Here is an 11,446-nt window from a genome sequence, read left to right on the forward strand (position 1 = left end):
TTTAAGATTTTCTTTATAGTTCATCTCAATATTCTCCTCCTCAAGGTCTTCCTTATAGGTTTCTATATCTTTAAAGCCCTATAATGCCATAGGATTAAACCTTTGCAAAATTTCTCTACCAAATCTCAAGAGTTTTTTATCTTCTAATATATCCTTTTTTTCCTATGAAATGAATTTCAGGTTGTCTTACAAAGTTGGGGAGGTTTACTACTATAAGTTCATCATCCTCATCATAATCCTCTATCCTAACATTTCCTAAAGAATAGATTGCATTACATCCCTTATTGCCTTTTTTTTAGGATTGGATTTAGTATTGCTAGGTAAGCCACCTATAAGGCGATTTGCTAGGGCTTGGGTGAGTTGATCTCTTTTGTTTTCTTAGTTCTTGATTGATGTAGCTAGACTTTGGATATTAGCATTTTTAGCTTACATCAGTTGGGTCAACATGTCTTCAAAGGTGGGTTTTTTTTCTTAGGATGGGTTGTAGGTATGGGGATTGGGGAGGTAGTTATTATTTTGGTTATTGCTGGATTGGTGGTTTGGCTAGTTCCAAGAAAAGTTTGGGTGGTTTCACCATCCATGATTATAAGTATTGCTATAAGGATTGTTATTTCGTTTGGCTTGTTGAATGTATTGGACTGGTTCTACTATAACTTGACATCTTTAAAAGGAATAAGGTCTTTCACAATATCACAGGAGACAAATGGGCTTTGTATAGCATTTACATGGTTGGTTTCCTAAGACTTCAATTGTTTTTGGTAAGGGTGGCCAGTTAGGAATTGATAGAAGTAATAGCATAAATCTCACATAACTAACAAACTTTTTATCAACCTTCCTTGCCATGCCCTACTAGAAATTATTAGCAACCATATCTTTAATAAACTCATTTACTTTCTCAAGAGTCTTGCTCATAATTTCTCCTTTAACAACTAAATCTAAGGTGGTTATCATGGATTACGTGAGACCATTGTAAAAAATTTGAATATGAAGCAACTGGGGAAATCTATGATGTGGGTATTTTTTTAGCAACTCCTTGAATCATTCCCATCCATCATACAATGTTTCACCATCACTTTATAGAAATGTGGTAATCTTATTCCTTAGCTTTCTTATTTTTATTGGTAAGAAAAACTTTGCTAAAAACTTTTGGACCAAGTCATCTCAAGTTGTGATTGAACAGGGTGGTAGAGAAGACAACCAACTTTCCCCCTTGTCCTTGAGAGAAAAAAAAATAATCTTACTCTAATAGCTTTATCAAAAACTTCATTATAGCAAAAAGTATCACATAATTCAAGAAAGTTAAAAAGGTAAATATTTGGATTATCACTTAGTAACCCTCTAAACTGTATAAAAGTTTGGACCATTTGTATAATAGAAGGCTTGATTTCAAAATTGTTGGCTTGAATAAATGGCCTTCTAATGGATGGTTGAAAACTATCTATGTTGGGAATTGTAAAGTCCCTTAATGTTTTTTGCCCCTCATTATTTGCATTAGCCATTGAAGTTGATGTAGGTGAGGCTAATTGCTTTTTTCTTCTTCTTTTAAAGGTTATTTCATTTTCTTGCTTAATAAGAGCTAAGTCAACAGTTTTGGATTTGCACATGTAAACCAAAAAAGGTCAAAGAAAAGCAAAAGAAAAGTAAATAAATAAAAAAAAGGGTTTAGATTATAAGAAGTTAAGAATTCTATATTGATATTGAAAATACCACTATAATCCTTGACAATGGTGCCAAAAACTTGATTACTGCATTTTGTATATAGTTCGCAAGTTTTCAGATCAAGTAATAAAAGAAAGTATTCTAGTATCGTCTTTTTAAGGATTACAGAATGTAATATTGGGTTGTTCACAATTACCAAAGGTGAAACCCTAAGATCTTATATTCAGGGTTTGGTTGTAGGGAAAATAAAGATTAAAGGCAATGTGTGGGTAGAGATCTTGACTACACCAACTGTCTTTTGAAAAGTAAAAGAATATTGCCAAAAACTAGATCTAAGAAAACAAGATTAAAAAAGATTGAAAAGTAAAGAACTTGAGAGTGTCGATTGCTTGAAAATAACTTGTAAAACAATAAAGCAAATGTTGGTTGAATCTTACAAGAAATAAAAGAAACCTTTGATCAATCTTAGGAAAAATAATGCTTGTCGAATATAAAGAAAAGAAAACAAGATTTGCAACTTGAAAGCAAGAAAAAAAAGATTGTGAAAACAATACTTCTTTGATTAAAAGAATTTAAAAAAATAAAAGATTTTGTGGTTATTGGCAAATCTGTCACGTAAGCCAATAACTCACCTAAAAAATTAAAAGAAAAGAACTAAAGTAAGAGGAAAGGAGAAGAGTGAATGGTATGATCAACAAGTGAAGAGACTTTGCCTATTTATAGGCATAAGTTCGGCTACGAGAAGGATAGGCTTTACAATAGTTTAAATTTACTTCAAATGATAAAGGATCAAGCTAATCCTTATCTTCAAGTAATTGACCAAATGTGGACTTTTCATTCTTAGAGAGTTTAGTTGAATGGGGTTTTGATGATGCAATCTTGGCCCTTACTTGAATCTTGATTATGTCTTGATTAATCTCCTCTTTTGGATTTGGCTAAGGCTTGGAAATTTAATAGTAGTTTGATTTTTATCCAAGTCTTGCAATTTAAATGGCTAAAATCCTATTCCAAGTCAAAATTTTCAAGGCTAAGCAACAAGCTTCATGGTGAACTTCAAATTCCTTTTGGCCGAATGTACTTAGGCTTCGTTATGGAAAAATTGCATGAAGCTTCTCTTAAATGGTCTTGGTCGAATAGGATTGTGCATGTAGAGTCCATGATTTAGCAAATTAGGCTTTTCCCTTACTTGGCTCAATGAATAAAGTCCTTGTACGAAATAGTTTCTTCATGGCTAAGCAAAGGTGTCATGCTTAGATCAAATTTCTTTCTTGGCCGAACATGATGGAGTCCAAGAAAGCTTAGAATTGCATGAATGTGGATCAAGGTGGGATGGCAATAAGCTACCAAAATTGGGCCAATATTTTTACTTTGCATACTTGAATGCATAACCTACATGAAAATGAAGTTTCTTGAGCTTGAAAACCTAAAACCACGAACATCAAAAGTAACAAAAATCATTCAAAATTTAGATTTTAACACCATTTTTTACATGTGAAACCATTATATACTTATGTGCTATTAGGAATTGGTTTAAAAGAAAATTATATGGAATTGATGGAAGATTAGAAGACTGATTTGCAAATTAAAACTAATACATGCACATTAAATATACAAATCTCGTGTGACTAAGTGGCATATTAGTTGCTACCACTTACTTTTGGAGGTGAGAATTTTAGATCTTGGTTTCCATAGGAATCAATTTGCCCTTCATAACTATGGCTTTTCACATTATTAGAAGAAATGAGGATGGTGAAATAAAATTTTCAATTCCTTTTTAAGGAATTGGCCAGGTTATAAAAATTAATTGTCAAGCTAGAGAAATAACCTATGCTTCATGTTTACTAATTTCCTAACAGTTGTGGGTGTAAACACCTTATTTAGTCTGGGGTCTAAGTCAATGGGCCTAGTTTAGTTTTAGACCCAAAAGCCCTAATTAGTCGAACTCAAACTTGATCTAAGGCCAATTGTCAAATTTCATTTTTTTACTATATTTTTCTATGCATTTTTTAATTTTATTTATCCTATTTATTCTCTTATTATTATCTTTATTATTTTTTATCTTTAGATTTTTTTATTCAATTTCTTTTTTATCTCATTTTTTATGTGATCTCATTCTTTCAAATAAAAAAGGAATAAACCAAAAAAAATTGAAAGTGGAAGATTAGGTTCGATGCTAATTTTTATTAAAGAAAGCTTTGGATTAGGATTAACTTGTGTGGTAATTGTTAATTTTAAAAATTCTAATCCTAATGGAATTAAAATTCTCTTAATTTACCTTATATATAGATGAGCAATTAACAACATAAATTACACAAACTAGAGAGCAAGCAAAAACAGAGTAGCAAGAAACAGAGAAGAAGTGAGCAAAGATCATGCCATCCATCCCTTTTTGCCTCTTTTCACACTAATCAGTCTCCACAACCATCCTTACCACCACTATCATCACCATTGTCCAACAACACCCAAAACAAAGGCATAGAGAGAAGAGAGCTTAAGCCGTCACCACCTTGCCATTATCACACCATTAGTCGGGATTAACCATCATCACCAAAGCTATCCCTGGTCTTCAACAATCACGCAACATTATTGCATCACTACCTGGGCATCAAACCCACATTCACCTAGCTTTCTTATCCTATTAAATACCTAGAACCAACTTCCATCCAAGCCGATTCAACACCCAAACACAATTTGATAGAATAACAATCCATAAAAAATACGACAATTTCTTTTTGGCAGTAGCGACAACACTATTGAAATTTATACTTGTCTACCGATTGAAGAAGAGGAAAAGTGGAAAGAAAATTGTTGGATAGCAGTGAAATTTGAGAGAAGAAATATAGGATTTTGAAAGGAAAATAAGGAAAATATGTTGCTTGCAAACCCAATAATGGCGTTGGCCTCGAGATTGAAATGTGACATTGCTAGCTTAAGAAGAAGCTATTAATTTTGCTTTGGTAGAATAGAAGAGAAATACAAGAAGAAAGGTGAGTAAAATAATTGATGTGGGCCAAAAGACTTGAGATTGAAAAGCTAGCCCATCTTAATAGCTAATAAATTCACTTGGACCGGATTTAATTCATCAAATTCCCTTTCAACCCAAACAATTAGTAACTTTCTTTTTCTTTTCTTATTTAAACTTTCTTATTTCTTTGCTTATTTATTTACATTATAAAAATTTTTAATTATTAGATAATGGAACATGGGATCAAAAAAAGAATAATAATGTTGCAAATTTAATTTACTTTGTCTAATAAAAAAGTTTTAGATGAAAATGTAAAAAATCAAGAATGATTGATTTTTAGAAAATTTTAAGTAAAAAGTTCTCTCCTAAATATTTCCATAATGGTGGAAATTGATAATAATAATTTTCATTTGTTTTTGATTAATAATAAGAATTAACTCTTATAATTTAAAAAAAATGACAATTATCCAAGGATGCAATATCAAGAAAAACCACAAATTATGAGATTTCTAGTTAAAAAGTTTTTTTTTTTCTAAATTCAACCCAAATGGTTAAAAAATTTAGATGAAACTTTAAAAAATAATTGTTATATTATTTTTTTCTAAGACTAAATAGAGACTGAATTCTAGAAAAAGTATTTCTAAATTAGGCCCAAATTGTAAAAAATTTAGAAATGAAACTTGCAAAATAAAGAATAAATTTAGAATATGAAATTCTTAGTAATAGCAAATGGATGATTATCTAAGAAATTTTTAGGTGAAAAAATATTTCTAATTTTAGCCTAAATAGCGAAAGAATTAGATCTATTAAAGCAAATTTAATAAAACTAAAATGATTAATTTTTTTTTTTTATGACAAAGCCTTTTGAAGAAAACAAATAAGATTCTTGAATACTCTTAAGATGAGGTAGTATTTTTAGATATTATGCCAAATTAATGGAAAAATCTTAAAAATTATTTTTATTTTTTAAATATTAAAATTTAATAAAAGACCACTAAAACCAAAGATATTTAGGATAATTTAAGATTAAATGGTACCATTTCTAATAGGCATTGTAGGGTGCTATAATCTTCCTCATACGTAGTCGAACTCCCAAACCTTGTTTTAATTAATAAACCAGAACCAAATCTTTAGAGGTCCTCAGTCATGCTTAAGATTTCCTTAAAAAGATAGATTAATTAGGTGACCAATCCAACTTAGATGAAAAAGATTGATGGTGACCTTTTTTATTATGTCTAGTGATAGGTTTATGAATCTGTACGTTATAACAATGAAAATTTTAAGTATTAAAATATAATAGATTATGATTCTTAAGGATGACTGTGCTAATATTATAATTTAAGGATGGCAATTGCATTAATGTATCCTTTTTGTATGTGGGTTGGCTTATGATTATTTGAAGATCATGATGTACATGTTTTAAAAAATTATGAAGCAGTTAACAATTAACATTAAACTATCCTATCTGCCACAATAAGAAGTAAGAACTCTACTTACACTAATGTTTAGCTTTGTCAAACTCCACATTTGCTCAACAACTTCTTTCTCTTTCTTTTTCCATATTTCTAGATGTATGAAATTTGATATGAATTGGGTAGGCTATTGTGAATTGTCTGAGATTTGGTATGAACTGGGTAAGCTGTTATGAATAATGCATTTTTTTTTCTCAATACGTTATTTCTTAATTCAATCATGTTATTATCTCATCATCATTGAACTGTTAATCCTTCATATTTAATTGAGATGATTATGTGAAGTGTAAGTGAAGGTGAAGAAATAACCACAAATTATGTTATTAGGTATATTTCTCTATGTTGAATACTAAGTTCAATACAAGAAAATGGATATCTAGCAATGGTCAAAATCATTACTATATATCAATTTATCATTGCTAAAAGTGTAATGAAATGATTTTTTGTTGTTGCAGGATCATTGCTATTAACCCTATTGTTTTAGAGTTATTGCAACAACAAATAGTGTCATTGATAAAATTAGATATTGCAATGATTTTTTGTTGTTGACATATAAACCATTTATTCATAATGATAAAAGTTGTTGTGTAACATCTTTTATTAGCAACAATAATTTTTGGTTACAAAAATGTTAATGCAACAATATTATTTTGGTTTCAAAAAATTTATTGTAACAATATTTTTTTGGTTGTCAAATTTTTTACACAACAAAAAAAATTGCTAAAAACTATTTTTGCAATGACAAATAGCATTGTATAATCTTTATTTTAGCAATTATAAAAGTTAGTTGCAATAATTGTTACGTAACAATATTATTTTGGTTATATAAAAGATTTCGTAACAATTACATGTTGTTATTTAAACTTTTTTAGTAACTATAAAATATTGGTCATAAAAACTCTTAAGTAACCATATTCTTATGGTTACATAACATATTCCATTACGATTAAATGTCATTTGTTAAACTATTTTCAGTAACTATATAAGTTTGTATACAAAAACTCTTAACAATATTGTTTTCGTTACGGAACATATTTGGTAAGGATTAAATATTGTTATTATAATTTTTTTTCATAATAATAATATTTTGCAACATTTTCATATATAGTCTCTAATTATGTTTAGCATCATGATTTTTTTTGTCATTACAAACAATAATTTTAACGACTATAATTGTTTTAAAATCTTTTACATAACTATTAATTGTCATTGTTAAAATATTTTTCATAATGATTTATATAATTTTAATAACAAATTTTATCGTTGTGATTGTTTTGACACAACCAATTCAAATAATTGTAGCAGTGACTATTTTTGTTACATAAAAATTTTTAAAATAAATTTATTATTGTCAATTTATTATTGCCAATTGTAAAATAATGAAATTTATTATTTTATTTGCAAATATAATAAAAAATAAATTTACAATTGCTTCATTTAATAGTTACAATGATTTATGTCATTTGAAAATTGGTAAAGCAATATTACTTTAGGATAAGATTTTTATTTTTTTCAATCATATACATTGAATCATTTGCCCACCCACAAACTCTCAAACATCTACTCACCTTCACACCAATCATCCCCCAATATTTCTTGGTTTGAAGAACATACTATGCTGTGGCCTGCAAGTAGATTTGGTGATGACATGATCTTTGATATAGCCATTTGTCCTTAAAGCGAGATGAAGCCATTTCCACTAACTTGGAGATTGTGTATATTATAACTACCACAAGTAAATGCAATGATGGAAGGCCTACTAGTGGGAAAGAAAAGTCATTGCCCAAATATTTGTATGATCTATCAAGGGAGCCTCTTTTGAATTACTTGAACTAACAATGCAGCCATTTCCTATAGCTTTTGATGGGTCCAAATTCATGTTAGAAATTTTCTTGACCTTATTTTCTTGTACTTGTTGAACAATCAGCAAGATAGCAGACAAATAAATGGGTATAATGGTAAGGACACCGCTATCCACAAATCATATTATCAATAATTAAATATGTTTAACATAAATGGTTAGAAGAATGCACATATTAAAATGAAAAATTTTACCAAGAATGATTTATTCTGGCCTAAACTTCCTTTGGAATAAGAATAGGATCAACATAGTTTACAACACCTTTTATGGCTCATCTAATTGGTATTGGATGACAACCAATATCACATAGAGTTAGGCACTAGTCGTTTAGATGTGACAAAATCTCCATTAACATTATTTTAAGGTCCACATGTATGTGTGTATGTGTCAGAGAAAGAGAGGGCAACAGGCACTGACTTGTGCATCTAAAGTCAAAGATTAAGGTTGTCCCTTAAGAGTTGCATAATGAAAATGCTGTCATTGCATGACTTTTCTCCTAGTTTGTCAAGTTCAACAATGGTTTCTTCAAATGACTTTTAAAAAACAACAGAACCAAAGTAAAATTAAACTCAATTCCATACAATTCGAACCTAGAGGGAAAAAGGTGTTTACAAGTTAAACTTAATTTCATATAGTAGCTTGACTGAAAAATAATCAAAACCAGATTAAAATTAAAGATTTATTTCCTATTAAATTTTATCATAGATGACATTTTTATAACCATGATTTGTGGTTGTGATCCATAAGGCTCTAAAATTTGATCTACACATAGAGAAGAGAATAAATTACATGGGTAGACAAAATACAAACCACAAAAAATGTTTAAAAATAGAGATCAAAGCCGATTTATCTTTATTATCAAATTACGCTCAAAACTAAATAGAATACAGAGACCTTGTTTAATAGAGGGTTGATTGCTAGAGAACTGAGGGCTAAAATCTATGATATATGCTTGGATGAATCATGAATGAATCATGCAAATAAAATTGACTCTTGAAAAAAAAACTGAGTTGATGGAGGTTGTTGGTTGAGAGATAAATTAGGGGTATAAAGCTATTAAGTAGGGTTTTTATAAGACATATGGTTTCTAAAGTATTGAACTATGCATTTCATGACTTAGTCAAATTGCTTGACCATAATTTTCCATTGTGTTTTGGGTAATTTTATTAATTAATGACCGAAATAAATGTGCTTGATCATGTTCAACATTTTTTTAGCCAAAAAGGATGGCCAAAGTCTATTATAAGTCCAAGACAATTATCATATAGTACATAATAAAATGGCTGTCAATTACCCAATGGCTTGGGGCACAACTTGCCTTCAAAGGCACGATGGTTCACGAGATTTTGCAATTCACACCAAATATTGCATTTCACTACATTCTACATTGATGTGAAAGTCGAGATATCCATAGCTGAAAGTTGTTTTGGTTTTTCATGACAAAAGGAGTCATAGTGTCACCATGCAAGCACTACGAACGAGATGGTGGCGGCATATGCACTCTTTTTCATTTCGGTTCCCTGGCATGATTTGTGTCAAGGTTTATTATTCGATTGCAAGCAATGATACTGATTGTTTCACCCGCTTGAGAGGTGAAATGAAGTGACCGTTATGACCATCTGGGGTCGAAAGGGGCTCGGGGTATAAAGGCACCCTCACCCCCTTGGTGTTTCGTTAATGCGTTTATGGGTCATTCATTGAGTGGGTTTCGACAATGATCCTTCCATAGGTTCACCTATGAAAACCTTGTTATGAATTCTCATTCCTTTAAATGATAAGGTTTAATGGACTTCTTGTAACATCATAAATAGTGAACCATCAAACCATTCAAACCATTCAATCAGTAGGAGTGATGAGAGGTGTGTACAAAGGGCAAGGACGTAGTCAACATGAGCTGATAACTTATGCTTACTAGGTTCTCATTGAAGACCAACAATTATAATGATCTATCCCCATTATGATGATATTTCAAAGATTACCCGAGCCTGTCAGCCAAGGCTATAGACTCATTGAATACATCAGTGTAGTGCACGTGCAACCCATAACATCTAAGGGCATTATAGACTTATTATTACCTCAAACTTCCTTGGCCTAAGCGGCCATAGTCCCTCTAAGAAGCTAGCCATGAATGATCACTTCTGCATAACTAGTTAGTAGGCTGAGATCTTGTTCGTTAATAGAATTAACTAGACAAAATGCTCCACTAACTAAGAATAGCCTTTCACCACCACCATAGAATCAAGAAAGAGCTTTTAGTTTGTTAATCCTTACTATATCTAGACCTGGTAAGGTTTTTCGTGTTGAGTCAAATTAAAGCTGCAAGCTCCACTCTTAGTGGTATCATTCTGTCAATTCCTTTAAGTTTAAGCCTTGTGACCATACTCCCCTTGCGAGAACTAAAACCTTTGATTTCTCATAAGGTGCCAGCAAAGTCCTAAAAGTAACATTCGTCGATCCCTAGTCAGTATTATTTATGGTTGAGACTAGGATGGTATTTGATCATCTTCGAGGGGCTTTCATTCTTAATTATTGAAAACATCTTTGACAAATACTTTTATAGTTGTTCATCTTTCATAAATCCAAGAATTTCACATCTGACGATGAAATACAAATGCCCCTGACTGACCTTGTTAATCATTATCTGATCTCGAAGGCTAACATAATAGGATTGAAATCCAATGATTTTATCCCATGCTAATGTATACAAGTGTCAGCTTGCTTTGAGCACTTTAATTTCTTCAAAGTAATAATGCCAAAGGAATAACCTAGCCAATTAAGGCCAAGACATATTGCCAGCTATAGGGACGAGTAGATCGGTGCTCATCGCGAGATGGATTGAAAGACCTAACCTTAGTTCCAACTATGAGTTTTTTAACTACAAAAACTTAAATATACGTTATTGGTGCTAGAATTGTTGTGGCTATTGGCACCAAACATGTCCTCTAATGGATGCTTGTTAAGGGATTTAGATTGTACTCGTTACCAAACTCATAGAGCCTAGTATTGTTATTTATTGTCACTACCTCCTTGTGTCAGGATTGGGTAATTTACGAACTTGCTGCCTTCCTTAGATGTGGTAGTCATTTCTTAAGCTCCTTTTCTAGAATTAAACCTTAATTCTCCGTCACCAATCACCACCATAATAGGCCACTAACCTACCATTGAAAGTTGATAAGGTAGAAATTTGAATGATGCATAATTGGCATAAAGACTGTGCAATCCATCTAGTTATCATGAATCATCAAAGCAAAAGGCAAAACCCATGTCGACCTTTTAATTAATAAATGCATCCCTTCCAGAAGTTAGGAGTTTGTTGCATGTATAAGCTCTAGAATTACTATGGTTATTTGAGTAGTAGATACCATCAAATAAACTATAATTAATTTAATGAGCTATTCACAATTTCATAGTCTGAATTAATTTATACATACACATGCATGGCTTAATTTTTGAGACAAGCATATGACTACTAGCAGGATCAACCAGGTA

At 30.9% G+C, this 11,446-nt stretch overlaps 1 non-coding gene and 2 pseudogenes across 1 annotated transcript; 1 reads left to right on the forward strand and 2 right to left on the reverse strand.

The window, feature by feature from the left end:
- The first annotated feature begins 1,000 nt into the window (after positions 1-1,000).
- On the forward strand, positions 1,001-1,107 carry LOC149511512 (small nucleolar RNA R71). The gene has a single exon (XR_016333915.1). It is a non-coding gene; the product is annotated as a small nucleolar RNA R71 (small nucleolar RNA).
- Positions 1,108-9,237: 8,130 nt separating this feature from the next.
- Positions 9,238-9,380, reverse strand: LOC149511513 (5.8S ribosomal RNA; annotated as a pseudogene).
- Positions 9,381-9,669: 289 nt separating this feature from the next.
- LOC149511514 (18S ribosomal RNA) lies at positions 9,670-11,446 on the reverse strand (annotated as a pseudogene).

Source organism: Durio zibethinus, chromosome 25 (genome assembly GCF_047325235.1).
Source record: "Durio zibethinus cultivar Kanyao isolate XHJ-2024 chromosome 25, ASM4732523v1, whole genome shotgun sequence".
NCBI lineage: Eukaryota > Viridiplantae > Streptophyta > Magnoliopsida > Malvales > Malvaceae > Durio > Durio zibethinus.